The 17,212-nt window shown below is 37.9% G+C and overlaps 1 non-coding gene across 1 annotated transcript; it reads right to left on the bottom strand.

The window, feature by feature from the left end:
- Positions 1–13,648: 13,648 nt before the first annotated feature.
- Positions 13,649–13,756, bottom strand: LOC148548347 (small nucleolar RNA R71). Its single transcript, XR_015897309.1, has one exon. It is a non-coding gene; the product is annotated as a small nucleolar RNA R71 (small nucleolar RNA).
- Positions 13,757–17,212: the final 3,456 nt, after the last annotated feature.

Raw genomic sequence — 17,212 nt, 5'->3', positions numbered from 1 at the left:
GCTCAGCTTTTGAGGAGGAAAGAACTTGGCTAAGAAAGCCTTGACCAGCTTATCCCAAGAGTTCAGGCTATCCTTAGGTTGAGAGTCCAACCATATTCTAGCTCTGTCTCTTACAGCAAATGGGAAAAGCATGAGCCTGTAGATTTCAGGATCTACTCCATTAGTCTTAACAGTATCACAGATCTGCAAGAATTCAGTTAAGAACTGAAAAGGATCTTCAGATGGAAGTCCATGAAACTTGCAGTTCTGTTGCATTAGAGAAACTAATTGAGGTTTCAGCTCAAAGTTGTTTGCTCCAATGGCAGGAATAGAGATGCTTCTTCCATGTAAATTGGAATTAGGTGCAGTAAAGTCACCAAGCATTCTCCTTGCATTATTATTATTTTCGACTGCCATCTCCTCTTCCTGTTCGAAAATTTCTGAAAGGTTATCTCTGGATTGTTGTAATTTAGCTTCTCTTAGTTTTCTCTTCAGAGTCCTTTCAGGTTCTGAATCTGCTTCAACAAGAATATTCTTGTTCTTGCTCCTGCTCATATGACAAAGAAGAGGGCACAGAAAAAAATAATAATAATAATATGGATCCTTTATACCACAGTATAGGGATCCCTTTGTGAGTGGAAGCAAAGAGGGAGACAAAGAATGTGATGTAAAGAAAGAAACACAACTGTGAGGAGGGCAGAGATGTGAGATGAGATGTTAGTGAATGAATAAATAAATAGAAGGAGATGAGAGAGAAGGAATTTTCGAAAATAATCTTTGAAAAAGAGTTAGTGATTTTTGAAAATAGTTTTTGAAAAATGTTAGTAGTTTTTCGAAAATTAAGATTTAAAAATTAAAATAATAGTTAATTAAAAAGAAATTTTTGAAAAAGAGGGAAGATATTTTCGAAAATTAGAGAGAGAGAGTTAGTTAGGTAGTTTTGAAAAAGGTAAGAAGCAAACAAAAAGTTAGTTAGTTAGTTGAAGCAAATTTTGAAAAGATAAGAAGTTAGGAAGTTAGAAAAGATATTTTGAAATCAAAATTTGAAAAAGATAAGAAGATATTTTTTTAAAAAGATATGATTGAAATTAGTTTTGAAAAGATTTGATTTTTAAAATCACAATTAATGACTTGATTCACAAGAAATCACAAGATATGATTCTAGAATTCAAAGTTTGAATCTTTCTTAACAAGCAAGTAACAAACTTGAAATTTTTGAATCAAAACATTAATTGTTATTGTTATTTTCGAAAATTTGATATAAAATTAAGAAAAAGATTTTTGAAAAAATATTTTTGGAATTTTCGAAAATAACTAAGAAATTTGAAAAAGATTTGAGTTTTTGAAAAAGATTTTGAAAAAGATAAGATTTTCAAATTGAAAATTTGATTTGACTCATAAGAAACAACTTGATTTTAAAATCTTTGAAAAAGTCAATCCAAATTTTCGAATTTGATGAGAGAGAAAAAGGGAAAGATATTTTTTTGATTTTTGAAATTTTTTTTATGAAGAGAGAGAAAAACAAGAAAAATGATGCAATGCATGAGAATTTTAGATCAAAACATGTGATGCATGCAAGAATGCTATGAATGTCAAGATGAACACCAAGAACACTTTGAATGTCATGATGAACATCAAGAACATATTTTTGAAAAATTTTTAATGTAAGGAAAACATGCAAGACACCAAACTTAGAATTCTTTAATACTTAGACACTAAGAATTCAAGAATGCATATGAAAAACAAGACAAGACACAAATCATGAAATCATCAAGATCAAACAAGAAGACTTACTAAGAACAACTTGAAGATAATGATGAACACTATGAATGCATGAAAATTTTCAAAAAAAATGCACGATGCACATGCAATTGACACCAAACTTATAACATGACACATGACTCAAACAAGAAACACAAAAAATATTTTTGATTTTTATGATTTTCTAATTTTTTTTGGATTTTTATTTTATATTTTTCGAAAATTATTTAGAAAAGAGAAAAATAAGGATTCAAAATTTTTAATATGAATTCCAGGAATCTTATGCTCTAAAGCTCCAATCAAAGGCTCAGGCATGGCTTAATAGCCAGCCAAGCTTTAGTATGTAACTCAGACATGACACGTCTAACATGCCCGATAGTCGTATTAGACATGGCTTTACAGCCAGCCATGCTTCATGAAACACTAGAATTCATTCTTAAAAATTCTGAAGAAAAATTATATTTTTGAAAACGTTTTTATAACAAAATTTTTTTTTTTCGAAAACAAAGGAGAAAATTTTGAAAGGTTTTTGAAAAAATTTTGAAAATAAAACAAAAGGAAGATTACCTAATCTGAGCAACAAGATGAACCGTCAGTTGTCCAAACTCAAACAATCCCCGGCAACGGCGCCAAAAACTTGGTGCGCAGAAATTGTGATTACACTTTTGATTATGTAAAATTTATCGCTCTTTCTTTCCCTGGTACTGGCGCCAAAAACATGATGCCAATACCATGGTTCACAATTTCGCACAACTAACCAGCAAGTGCACTGGGTCGTCCAAGTAATACCTTACGTGAGTAAGGGTCGAATCCCACGGAGATTGTTGGTATGAAGCAAGCTATGGTCACCTTGTAAATCTCAGTCAGGCGGATATAAAATAGTGATGGAGTTTTCGAAATTAAATAATAAAAGAGGGATAGAAATACTTATGTAATTCATTGGTGAGAATTTCAGATAAGCGAATAGAGATGCTTTTGTTCCTCTGAACCTCTGCTTTCCTGCTATCTTCATCCAATCAGTCTTACTCCTTTCCATGGCTGGCTTTATGTGATACATCACCATTGTCAACGGCTACTTTCGGTCTTCTCTCGGGAAAATGATCCAAATGCCCTGTCACGGCGCGGCTAATCGTCTGGAGGCATCACCCTTGTCAATGGCTTCACCTTATCCTCTCAGTGAAAATGGTCAACGCACCCTGTCACGGCACGACTATTCAACTGTCGGTTCTCGATCATGCTGGAATAGGATTTACTATCCTTTTGCATCTGTCACTACGCCCAGCAATCGCGAGTTTGGAGCTCGTCACAGTCATTCATTCATTGAATCCTACTCGGAATACCACAGGCAAGGTTTAGACCTTCCGGATTCTCTTGAATGCCGCCATCATTCTAGCTTACACCACGAAGATTCCGATTAAGAGATCTAAGAGATACTCATTCAGTCGAAGGTAGAACGGAAGTGGTTGTCAAGCACGCGTTCATAGGGAATGATGATGATTGTCACGTTCATCATATTTAGGTTGAAGAGCGAATGAATATCTTAGAAGCAAAACAAGATGAATTGAATAGAATACAGTAGTACTTTGCATTAATCTTTGAGGAACAGCAGAGCTCCACACCTTAATCTATGGAGTGTAGAAACTCTACCGTTGAAAATACATAAGTGATAGGTCCAGGCATGGCCGAATGGCCAGCCTCTCTGATCTAAGAACCAGGCGTCCAAAGATATCAAATACAATAGTGAAATGTCCTATTTATAATAAACTAGCTACTAGGGTTTACAGAAGTAAGTAATTGATGCATAAATCCACTTCCGGGGCCCACTTGGTGTGTGCTTGGGCTGAGCCTTGAGTGTTGCACGTGTAGAGGTCCTCCTTGGAGTTGAACGCCAGTATTTGTGCCAGTTTGGGCGTTCAACTCTGGTTTTGGCTCCTTTTCTGGCGCTGGACGCCAGATTTGGGCAGAAAGCTGGCGTTGAATGCCAGTTTGCATCATTTATTCTTGGCCAAAGTATGGACTATTATACATTGTTGGAAAGCCCTGGATGTATACTTTCCAACGCAATTATAAGCGTGCCATTTCAAGTTCTGTAGCTCCAGAAAATCTACTTTGAGTGCAGGGAGGTCAGAATCCAACAGCATCAGCAGTCCTTCTTCAATCTCTGAATCTGATTTTTGCTCAAGTCCCTCAATTTCAGCCAGAAAATATCTGAAATCACAGAAAAACACACAAACTCATAGTAAAGTCCAGAAATGTGAATTTAACATAAAACTAATGAAAACATCCCTAAAAGTAACTAGATCCTACTAAAAACATACTAAAAACAGTGCCAAAAAGCGTATAAATTATCCGCTCATCAATTTTAAAAATTAAAAGAAAAATAAAATAAAAAGAAATTTGAATGTTGAATTGACTAATTAATTGAAGAGATTTGAAAATTTTTTGAATAAGATTTTGAATTTTGAAAAGATTTGATTTTTAAAATAAAAATCTGAATTTTTAAAGGTAATTTTCGAAAATCAGTTAAAATAAAAGGAAAGGATATTTTTGAATTCAATGAGGAAAGAGAAAAACCATAAAAAGACACAAAACTTAAAATTTTTAGATCCAATGCTCCTTATTTTCGAAAATTTTGGAGGAAAAATACCAAGGAACACCAAACTTAAAAATTTTAAGATCAAAATACAAAGAAGACTCAAGAACACAAGAACATGAAGAAAGAACACCAAACTTAAAATTTTTAGAAAGCCAAAATAAAATTTTTGAAAACTAAAGAAAAGTTAACAGGAGAACACCAAACTTAAAGTTTGGCACAAGATTTATTCAAAGAAAAATTATTTTTGAAAAAGTTTTAAAAAGAAGATAGCCAATTACCAAGAACATAAGCACAACGCTCTAGCCAATTGATCTATAAAAATTTTTTTGAAAACTGATATTTTGAAAAAGCACAAGAAAAACAAGAAAAGATACAGAATAAGAAAAACTAAAGATCAAACAAGGAAAATAAACAAGAACAACTTGAAGATTAAGAAAGAACAATGAACACAAATTCGAAAATTTAAAAGAAAATAAAAACATGCAATTGACACCAAACTTAAAATATGAAACTAAACTCAAACAGAAAAACTCAATTATCAGTTTATAAAATTTTCGAAAAATTTAAAAAGAGAAAATAAGGATTTTAAAAAAAATTTCAACTAAAAACAATAATAGAAGACTCTAAACCAAAAAAGAAAAATTTTTCCTAATCTAAGCAACAAAATAAACCGTCAGTTGTCCAAACTCGAACAATCCCCAGCAACAGTGCCAAAAACTTGGTGCACGAATTGTAAATCACGCTTTTCACAACTCGTACCACTAACCAGCAAGTGCACTAGGTCGTCCAAGTAATACCTTACGTGAGTAAGGGTCGAATCCCACGGAGATTGTTGGCTTGAAGCAATCTATGGTTATCTTGTAATTCTTAGTCAGGATATCAATTATAATTATCAGTTTGGATTGCGAAAAATAAAAGAGCATGAATTAAATACTTGTTATGTAGTAATGGAGAATATGTTGGAGTTTTGGAGATGCTTTGTCTTCTGAATCTCTGCTTTCCCCCTGTCTTCTTCTTTACGCACGCAAGGTTCCTCCTATTGCAAGCTATGTGTTGGCGGATCACCGTTGTCAATGGCTACCATCCGTCCTCTCAGTGAAAATGGTCCAGGAGCGCTGTCACCGCACGGCTAATCATCTGTCGGTTCTCACTCATGCTGGAATAGGATCCATTGATCCTTTTGCGTCTGTCACTATGCCTAACCCTTGTGAGTTTGAAGCTCGTCACAGTCATTCAATCCCTGAATCCTACTCGGAATACCACAGACAAGGTTTAGACCTTCCGGATTCTTAGGAATGCTGCCAATGGATTCTAGCTTATACCACGAAGATTCTGATTAAGGAATCCAAGATATACTTATTCAATCGAAGGTAGAATGGAGGTGTTTGTCAGGCACACGTTCATAGGTTGAGAATGGTGATGAGTGTCACCGATCATCAAATCCATCATATTGAAGTGCGAATGAACATCTTAGATAGAAACAAGCGTGTTTGAATAGAAAACAGAAATAATTGCATTAATTCATCGAGACACAGCAGAGCTCCTCACCCCCAACAATGGAGTTTAGAGACTCATGCTGTCAAAGAGTACAAAGTTCAGATCTAAAAATGTCATGAGATACAAAATGAATCTCTAAAAGTTGTTTAAATACTAAACTAGTAACCTAGGTTTACAGAAAATGAGTAAACTAAGATAGATAGTGCAGAAATGCACTTTTGGGGCCCACTTGGTGTGTGCTAGGGCTGAGACTTGAGCTTTACATGTGCCTAGGCTGTTTCTAGAGTTAAACGCCAGGTTGTAACCTGTTTCTGGCGTTTAACTCCAACTTGTAGCCTATTTCTGGCGTTTAACGCCAGAATGCAACATGGAACTGGCGTTGAACGCCAGTTTACGTCGTTTATCCTTGAGCAAAGTATAGACTATTATATATTGCTGGAAAGCTCTGGGTGTCTACTTTCCAACAAAATTGAGAGCGCACCATTTGGACTTTTGTAGCTCTAGAAAATCCATTTCGAGTGGAGGGAGGTCAGAATCCAACAACATCTGTAGTCTTTTTTCAGCCTGAATCAGATTTTTGCTCAGCTCCCTCAATTTCAGCTAGAAAATACCTGAAATCATAGAAAAACACACAAACTCATAGTAAAGTCTAGAAATATGAATTCTGCCTAGAAATTAAAAAAAATATACTAAAAACTAACTAAAACATACTAAAAACTACATGAAATTACCCTCAAAAAGCGTATAAAATATCCGCTCATCAGCGCCAATTGAATTTCTAAAGCTCCTAAAAAGCTCTTTCGAGTGCATGGAGGTCAGATCCTGACAGCATCTGCAGTGCTTTCAGAAAAACTATATGAAAGTAATGCCAAAAAGCATATAAAATATCTGCTCATCACACACCCTGTGATTTTCAGAAAACGTGCGTACGCACATTCTGGTGCGCACACACATAGGGAGATGCCTACTATTGAAAGCGCTAGCACAGTCTGGTGTGCACACACACCCTGCAAATTTTGCAAGATGTGCATACGCACAACATCGTGCGCACACACACGCTGGAGAGTGGCTTCTGTTGAGGGCGTTCACACGTATCTATGCGTGCACTCAAAAAGGAAAATTTTACCTTCTGTGCGTATACACACTTTGAGAAAACTCTTTTGGGAGTGCGTACGCATAACCCTATGCGTACGCACACTGCCTTGTTTTTCAATGAAAACCTTGTTTTTAACCGTTTTACCTTCCCGGCAAGCTTGTAAACTTCCGTAATGCTTATCTAGGATGTCTTAACTTGTTTTTAGGCTTTGAAACATATATCATACTATAAGTGAGTTTAAATTAAAGATATTTTTTGTTATGAGTCTAGAAGACAATGATTTAGGATTGGGAAGTTCTGTGGATGGAATAGTTGGAGTGTTTGCGCAGAGTGTTGAGGTGATCCTGGCTTGAGAAACATGAATGATTATGGTTAATAGAATGAGTATGAACGGAAGTTTGCTATGGGCAGTGGCCTCTGAAATGGATTATGTGATTGTGATATGCTTTGTTCTCTGTCGTAAGGACTGTGGCAGTCTCCTGCATACGTTCAGATGTGAGGGTTGAACCTGGGCTTCCCACTCACATTTTTCACTCATAGAGAAGGTGGTAGGGCATTCATCCCTTGGAATTATTCCTCCTGAGTCTGCATTTTCTCTCTGGTTGCAAGGTGGTAGGGCACTAATGCACGAAATCATGCAGCATTCAGAAGAATGTGGTAGGGCACTCTCCCTCGGAACATTTTCCTCTGAAAGGAGAAGGTGGTAGGGCACTCATCCCTCGAAATTATTCCTCCTTAGTATGCGTAACAGAGAGACTAATCCGGGAGTTACCGACTGGATTTTGTGTCGGGTTTGGCATTATAATTGACATGTGACATCACAGCCAATAGAACAGACATTCATCATATGCATCTCTTATGTGCTTGTTTGCTTTAATTACTTGTAGTTTGTCTAAATGTATAATATGACTACTTGCTTCTTGAATTACTTGCTATATATGAATATTACCTGTGTATTACTTGCTTGCATTATCTGTGATTGTCTAGTGCTGAGGAGGTTAGGTAGGCGGTGGCGATGGGATCGCCCAGAGGGTAGGTTGGTGAAGGCTGTGGGGCAGCAGTGACTAGTTTTAGTTAGAAATCCCCTACGTTTAGAAAACCTTGTTATTGTTTACGGTTTAAGTTATTTATTTATTCTAAGCTTGAATATCTCTATCGGTGTGAAGTTCTAGGATTACCTTTGGCGTCCCAGAATCTTACATTTTATATACTGGGCACTGTTACCATACTGAGAACCTCCGGTTCTCATACTATATATTGTTGTTGTTTTTTTCAGATGTAGGTCGTAATCCACCTCGGTGAGTTGCGAGATGGTGACAGAGCGGAGTATGATTTCATCTTTGTTTTATTCTGCTTTATTTTGATATAGTCACTCTCTCATCCTTTGTATTTATTTAACTTTGTTACCTTAGAGGCTTTATTCCTAAAAACTTTGAGAGATACGTTGTTGCTATTTTAAACTTTAAAACTCTATTGTATACAGTTTGACTAGCAGGCCTAAACTCCGTAGGCTGTGACTAGTCCTCTTTTTGTATATCATACTTATATATATATATATATATATATATATATATATATATATATATATATATATCTTGTTTATTTTAACTATTATCTTGTGTATCCTGGAGCTATCTACAAGGTTCTACATATATTATGTCTTGTTCTGTTTGTACCTATACGTTTAGTTATCGTGTGTGAACGCTTCGCGATTTGTAATTCTGCTTTAGGCAATTTGAGCTTCTATTTCTTCATCGGGCTTCTAGTATTACTGTTTCTTTCTATATATATAATATTATATGAGCCTTAAAACTATCGTGACACTTTGTTATCCTTCGCTTTACGGCGCAAGGTAACGCTTAGGGTAACGGGGTGTTACAATGCACACCCTTTTGACCATTATGAACGAGCACTCGTTGAACCACCACCACTCCAACATGATTACCCCCATAACCCTTTTGGACCACCACCTCCCATATATGAGAAATTTCAACCGCATGATGAATTCTCCTTCCCACCACAACCCTCCATGGAAGAATACCCATATCCATTGATCCAAGAGTAACATGATCCTAATTATGTTAGCCAAGTAGAACAAGATCCAAGGGATCGTCTCAAAGAATGGATCGGTTTCAAGCAATCATATTTCAAAAGGAGCAAGAGGAAGCCCAAAAGAGGCACAAAGCTATCATGGCTAACCTTGCCAAAATTAAAACCAACTTGGACTAATGGGATTCATTTCACAAACAAAGCATCTCTACGAATGAATGTGGAAAATCAACCGAAGAGAGGAGCATGAAGGAAATTTTAGAATCTCAACTTGAGAACAAGGAGATGAAGTATATCTTGCAACAAGTGAAGGAGGTAGAAATCCCTGAAGATGAAAAAATAATTGAAGATTTAGGAGAGGTTGAGCAAGAGGCAAGTTCCATCATTAAAGACAACTCTACACCAAGTGACATTGGTGATCTTGTTGAAGCTTCTTCCATTGAATGTGAAACCGATGTTGAGGTGCAATGTGCACAATCCCCAATACATATTTTGATCAATGAAGAAGAGTTGGAAGAAGACAAACAAGTGAAAATTGAGGAAAGTTGTCAAGAGGTAGAAGTTATCAAGGAGGAGTCAAAAGGAGTGAAGTTTACATTGTCAAAGCCATCAGATATCTTCCTTGCTAAATCACCATCCATATTACAAATTGAGTGGGTAATTATTTTATCCTTTAATTTCCTTGGCCTATATCAATATGTTTTATTAGAAACGGATGGTAAACTTAGAGCTCTTTATGGGTTAGAAAGTAAGAAAGAGTTGGATATTAGTTGGCAACTAGAATCAAGGTGCATAGTGGACAGAAACTCAAACTTTGGAGTCCGAAGGTGGAGTGAAGCTCAATTCATTGGATTTAGGATGAGGATTAAGAGTTCTAAGGAGAATTCAAAAATTTTGTCCCCCGAATGGAAGCATGAAGATCAAGAAGAAAGGGTGTTAACAAACAAGGTATGTGACCCCAGAATACACATCAACAATCATCAATCTTGGGGTCTTATTACTTGCTTTAGATTTCTTGGAAGCGTGGTGTGCATAATTTAGGATCCCGGAGGCTATTAGAAATGCAAACATTGGTGGGGATTCAAGGAAGAATTCAAGTATAAGCCACCATAGCAAGGGCATCCCCAATTGTCCAACTTAAGGACTTTAAATAAAAGTGCTAGGTGGGAGACACCCCACCATGGTATGATCTTCCTTGTCTATAATTTCTTTTACTTAGTTTTAGAATCTTTGATTGATTTTCTTAAGTAGCTTAGTTGGGTTTGAATTGTAATTGTTTTATGAGACTCTCTTTGTCGATAGCTTGGTTAGTTTAGCTATTTTGGTTGATACCATTATGTTCTAGGTGTTTTATGCTATAATTGCTTTTACTTTTGTTTCAAAAAAAAAGGTTTGTCACGCATACGCCTGACCCACGCGTACGTGTGCCCTCGAAAATTCATCATGCGAGAATGGTGCGTGGATGATGCTACCGCATGGTCCACACAGTGAGTTGTGATGGGGCCATGCAGGAGGGGTGCTACGGGCATGGGCACTGGTCACGCGTACCCGTGCCCCACGCATACGCGTCAACGCCCAAATTCTAATGATGCCCAATCCATGCTGAAACCATACTACAGCACAGCCTGGACAGTGAGTTGTACCAGGACCGTGCTACTGTGATGCGAGGCGCAGAAGCCCTCACGCGTACGCGTGACTGGCACATTCACATGACACTCTTTTTTCTGCTTCCCATGCGTATGCGTGGACGACGCGCACGCATCACTTTGCGGATTCAACTTACAGGAGCGCGCTGCCCTGATCCTTTCCTTCTCTTCTTCTTTCCTTCTTTTCTTTCTTTCTTCTTCTCCTTTTGTCTCATCACATTTCATCTCCCTATCCAATCTAGTGGACCACCACCGGTGACCACTACCTCCGGCGGTCTCACCTCCTCTCTTATTTTTCTTCTTTCCGTTTTTCTTACCCTTTTCTTTCTTTCATTTACCTTCATCTTCTTCTCCTTCTTCCCAAGGTTCCACTTCTCAATGTCTTTTTTCTTTTTAATTTCCTTTTGTTTGTTGCATTTAAATACTTTAATTGTTCTTAATTGCATTTTAGTTTTGTTATTTGTAGCTTACTCATAGTTATTTTTCTTCCTCTTATGTTCTTGCATTGGTGTTGAAGTTTCAAATTAAATTTTTATAAATTGGTGGAATATTTTGGTATTTCTTGATTTGTTTTATATTGTTTTGTGTTGCTGTGGTAGTTGGCATTTTACTTTGGGTACACTACACACTTGGATTTTGTCAAGTTGCTTGTTGTTTATAGTATGCACACCGAGTGTTTGTGAAAAAGAATCAATAACACACTTGAATTAATGCTTCTTTTTCATAACACTTGCAGTCTATGTGCATTGATCTCATTTTCTATTATTTTTCATGATCAAATTTCATAACACTTGCATTTCTTGTGGCATCATGCAAGAATTAGTGGTTTAATCCTCTCTCATATCTTCCAATTTTTATGCTTCACTATCTTGGAGTTAGTTTGAGCTAATAATTTTCTCATGATTCTCACCATTCTTGCATATGTTCATCATTGTTGATACCAATACTTGAGATTACTCTTTTCATGATTTATACTTATATACTTCTTTCACTCTTGCATCTAGTGCTAGTGATTTGCCTTAATGCTCTTGTTGATGTCTCACTTAAATGTTGTAGCTACCATGTATTTAAGACACTTTACTCATTTTTGGCATTAATTCTCGCTTGCACTTTCTTAATTCCGGTGTTTATCTGTCTGAGATTAATATTTCTTCTTTTTCTTCTTTTTCCGGATGGCCACCAAGAAAGGAAAGGAAAAGGCTTCCAAGAAGATACCTACAAAAGGGGCAACTCAAAAAATGGTCACTAAAGTACAGGCTTCAAAGTCAAGCACTAATTTGCCACCTTCTAAGCGGCCAAAGATGGATAACTGCATCGATGAGGCAAAGAAAGAAGATCCCGCATGGGAAATAGATTAAGCCTCACCTTGCAACCAAGTGGAAAGATAAAAACCCACATGCAGATACTGCCGACCCATCAGCTCTACTATAAGCTCATCGGTTGTACCAACCCACCTATTGAGGAACCCGACACTCCGGAGTCTACTTCGGATCATGGCAAGGAAAGCAATCAAGAGGTAGACATGGAGGCTCCCTTGTCTCACCATCCTATGGCCATTGGAAATGGCAATTCTGGACCCACTTTGCTTATCATTGATGGCACAGGAGACCGTGCAAATTTTTAAGTGTGGGGAGGTCGGTGACTGACTTCCGTAGGTAATGACCACTCTCTTCAACACCTAAATCTCAATTTTCTTTTGTTAATTAGGATAATTTGTATTTTATAGTTAGTTTTTGCATTTAAGTACTTTTTGCATAGTAGTTGTTTGTAAATATATCTAGAGTTTGTATATATCTTACCTATGCTTGTCAAGTGATTGGATGCACATGAACTAGATGAATTATTTGTCATCCAACCACTTTTTACTAGAATCACTTGGTTGAACTAATGATTTCTTTTCCAAGAAAACTATTTTAGGGCACCCCACTAATTGGAGCTAAATTTTTTTGGTTGAACTTGTTTGAGAAAATTAATTTTGGAACATGGTTTTAGAGTTAGAACACACAAACCCATTAATTGTGACTTTTAAAAAATCAAATCTTTTTCAAAACTAATTTCTATCATATCTTTTCAAAAATTTGATTTCAATATATCTTTTCTAACTTCCTAACTTCTTATCTTTAAAAAAATTGATTTTCAAAATTTGTTTCAACTAACTAACTAACTTTTTGTTTGTTTCTTATCTTTTTCAAAACCACCTAATTAACTCTCTCTCTAATTTTCGAAAATATCTTCCCTCTTTTTCAAAATTTCTTTTTAATTAACTAATTTTTTAATCTTTGATTTAAAAAAAAATTTCGAAAATTACTAACATTTTTCAAAAACCATTTTCAAAAATCACTAACTCCTTTTCAAAAATTATTTTCGAAAATTTTCTTTTCTCTCATCTCCTTCTATTTGTTTATTCATCTACTAACATCTCTCCCTCTATTCAAAAAAAAAAGGATCTCTATTATTATTATTATTTTTCTGTGCCCTCTTCTTTGTCATATAAGCAAGAGCAAGGACAAGAATATTCTTGTTGAAGCAGATCCAGATCCTGAAAGGACTCTGAAAAGGAAACTAAGAGAAGCTAAAATACAACAATCCAGAGATAACCTTTGAGAAATTTTCGAAAAGGAAGAGGAGATGGCAGCCGAAAATAATAATAATATAAGGAAGATGCTTGGTGACTTTACTGCACCTAATTCCAATTTACATGGAAGAAGCATCTCCATTCCTGCCATTGGAGCAAACAACTTTGAGCTGAAACCTCAATTAGTTTCTCTGATGCAGCAGAACTGTAAGTTTCATGGACTTCCATCTGAAGATCCTTTTCAGTTCTTAACTGAATTCTTGCAGATATGTGATACTGTTAAGACTAATGGAGTAGATCCTGAAGTCTACAGGCTCATGCTTTTCCCTTTTGCTGTAAGAGACAGAGCTAGATTATGGTTGGATTCTCAACCCAAAGACAGCCTGAACTCTTGGGATAAGCTGGTCACGGCTTTCTTAGCCAAGTACTTTCCCCATCAAAAGCTGAGCAAGCTTAGAGCTGATGTTCAAACCTTCAGACAGAAAGAAGGTGAATCCCTCTATGAAGCTTGGGAAAGATACAAACAATTGACCAAAAAGTGTCCTTCTGACATGCTTTCAGAATGGACCATCCTGGATATATTCTATGATGGTTTATCTGAGCTATCAAAGATGTCACTGGACACTTCTGCAGGTGGATCCATTCACCTAAAGAAAACGCCTGCAGAAGCTCAAGAACTCATTGACATGGTTGCTAATAACCAGTTCATGTACACTTCTGAAAGGAATCCTGTGAGTAATCGGACGCCTATGAAGAAGGGAGTTCTTGAAGTTGATACTCTGAATGCCATATTGGCTCAGAACAAAATATTGACTCAGCAAGTCAATATGATTTCTCAGAGTCTGAATGGAATGCAAGCTGCATCCAACAGTACTCAAGAGGCTTCTCCTGAAGAAGAAGCTTATGATCCTGAGAACCCTGCAATAGCAGAGGTGAATTACTTAGGTGAACCTTATGGAAACACCTATAACTCATCATGGAGAAATCATCCAAATTTCTCATGGAAGGATCAAAAGCCTCAACAAGGCTTTAATAATGGTGGAAGAAACAGGTTTAACAATAATAAACCTTTTCCATCATCCACTCAGCAACAGACAGAGAACTCTGAACAAAATACTTCTAATTTAGCAAACTTAGTCTCTGATCTATCCAAGGCCACTGTAAGTTTCATGAATGAAACAAGGTCTTCCATTAGAAATTTGGAAGCACAAGTGGGCCAGCTGAGTAAAAGGATCACTGAAATCCCTCCTAGTACTCTCCCAAGCAATACAGAAGAGAATCCAAAAGAAGAGTGCAAGGCCATTGACATAAGCACCATGGCCGAACCTGTAAGGGAAGGAGAGGACGTGAATCCCAAGGAGGAAGACCTCCTAGGACGTTTAGTGACCAATAAGGAGCTTCCCTCTGAGGAACCAAAGGACTCTGAGGCTCATCTAGAGACCATAGAGATTCCATTGAACCTCCTTATGCCCTTCATGAGCTCTGATGAGTATTCCTCTTCTGAAGAGAATGAGGATGTTACTGAAGAGCAAACTGCCAAGTTTCTTGGTGCAATCATGAAGCTGAATGCCAAATTATTTGGCAATGATACTTGGGAAGTTGAACCTCCCTTGTTCATCAATGAACTAAGTGATCTGGATCAACTGACATTGCCTCAGAAGAGACAGGATCCTGAAAAGTTCATAATACCCTGCACCATAGGCACCATGATCTTTAAGGCTCTGTGTGACCTTGGTTCAGGAATAAACCTCATGCCCCTCTCTGTAATAGAGAAACTGGGAATCTATGGGGTGCAAGCTGCTAAAATCTCATTAGAGATGACAGACAATTCAAGAAAACAGGCATATGGACAAGTAGAGGACGTGTTAGTAAAGGTTGAAGGCCTTTACATCCCTGTTGATTTCATAGTCCTGGATACTGGAAAGGAAGAGGATGAATCCATCATCCTAGGAAGACCTTTCCTAGCCACAGCAAGAGCTGTGATTGATGTTGACAGAGGTGAACTAGTCCTTCAATGGAATGAGGACTCCCATGTGTTTAAAACTCAAGGATCTCCCTCTGCAACCATGGAGAGGAAGCATAAAAAGCTTCTCTCAAAGCAGAGTCAACCCAAGCCCCCAAAGTCAAACTCTAAGTTTGGTGTTGGGAGGCCACAACCAAACTCTAAGTTTGGTGTTGAACTCCCATATCCAAACTCTAAGTTTGGTGTTGGAGAGTTTCAACAATGCTCTGAACATCTGTGAGGCTCCATGAGAGCCCACTGTCAAGCTATTGACATTAAAGAAGCGCTTGTTGGGAGGCAACCCAATGTTTATTTATCTAATTTTTATTTTCATTGTTTTTCATGTCTTTATAGGTTCATGATCATGTGGAGTCACAAAATAAATAGAAAAATTGAAAACAGAATCAAAAACAGCAGAAGAAAAATCACACCCTGGAGGAGCATCTGTCTGGCGCTCAGCGCCAGAACAGAGCATGGTTCTGGCGCTGAACGCCCAAAATGGGCAGCTTCTGGGCGCTGAACGCCAGAACAGGCATGGTTCTGGCGTTCAACGCCAGAAATGGCACACAAATGGGCTTTGAACGCCCAAAATGGCCACCAACCTGGCGCTGAACGCCCAGAGTTGTGTGCAAAGGCATTTTTACATGCCTAATGGGTGCAGGGATGTAAATCCTTGAACACCTCAGGATCTGTGGACCCCACAGGATCCACTCAGGATCTGTGGACCCCACAGGATCCCCACCTACCTCCACTCACTTCTTCTCACCACTCTCTTTCACACAACCCCATCTACACTCTTCCCCAAAAACCCTTCACCAATCACCTCAAACTCTCTTCCCCATCACCTCTTCACCACTCACATCCATCCACTCTTCCCCATAAACCTACCTCATAAACTCCACCTACCTTCAAAAATTCAAAACCAATTTCCCACCCAAACCCACCCATATGGCCGAACCTTAACCCCCCCTCCCTTCCCTATATAAGGCCCTCCATTCTTCATCAAATTCACACAACACACCCCTCTACACCCTTCTTGGCCGAAAACACTTCCCACTCTCCCTCTCCTCTATTTCTTCTTCTTCTTCATCTATTCTTTCTTTTATTGCTCGAGGACGAGCAACATTCTAAGTTTGGTGTGGTAAAAGCATAAGCTTTTTGTTTTTCCATTACCATTGATGGCACCTAAGACCGGAGAATCCTCTAGAAAGGGGAAAGGGAAGACAAAAGCTTCCACATCCGAGTCATGGGAGATGGAAAGGTTCATCTCCAAAGCCCATCAAGACCACTTCTATGATGTTGTGGTCAAGAAGAAGGTGATCCCCGAGGTCCCTTTCAAACTCAAAAGAAATGAGTATCCGGAGATCCGACATGAAATTCAAAGAAGAGGTTGGGAAGTTCTAACAAATCCCATCCAACAAGTCGGCATCCTAATGGTTCAAGAGTCCTATGCTAATGCATGGATCACCAAGAACCATGATCAAAGTAAGAACCCGGATCCAAAGAACTATGTTACAATGGTTCGGGGGAAATACTTGGATTTTAGTCCGGAAAATGTGAGGTTGGCGTTCAACTTGCCAAACATGGAAGAGAATGCACGCCCCTATACAAGGAGAGTCAACTTTGATCAAAGGTTGGACCAAGTCCTTATGGACATATGTGTAGAAGGAGCTCAATGGAAGATTGACTCCAAAGGCAAGCCGGTTCAACTAAGAAGATTGGACCTCAAGCCTGTGGCTAGAGGATGGTTGGAGTTCATTAAATGCTCAATCATTCCCACTAGCAACCGGTCTGAAGTTACTATAGAATGGGCCATCATGATCCATAGCATCATGATTGGAGAAGAGGTGGAAGTTCATGAGATTATACCTCAAGAACTCTACAAGGTGGCTGACAAGTCCTCCACTATGGCAAGGTTAGCCTTTCCTCACCTCATCTGCCACCTATGCAATTCTGCTGGGATTGACATAGAGGGAGATATCCTTATTAAAGAGAACAAGCCCATCACTAA

Source organism: Arachis ipaensis, chromosome B8 (assembly GCF_059453495.1).
Source record: "Arachis ipaensis isolate K30076 ecotype BB chromosome B8, ASM5945349v1, whole genome shotgun sequence".
Classification (NCBI taxonomy): domain Eukaryota; kingdom Viridiplantae; phylum Streptophyta; class Magnoliopsida; order Fabales; family Fabaceae; genus Arachis; species Arachis ipaensis.
This window is presented reverse-complemented; position numbering and strand designations above follow the sequence as displayed.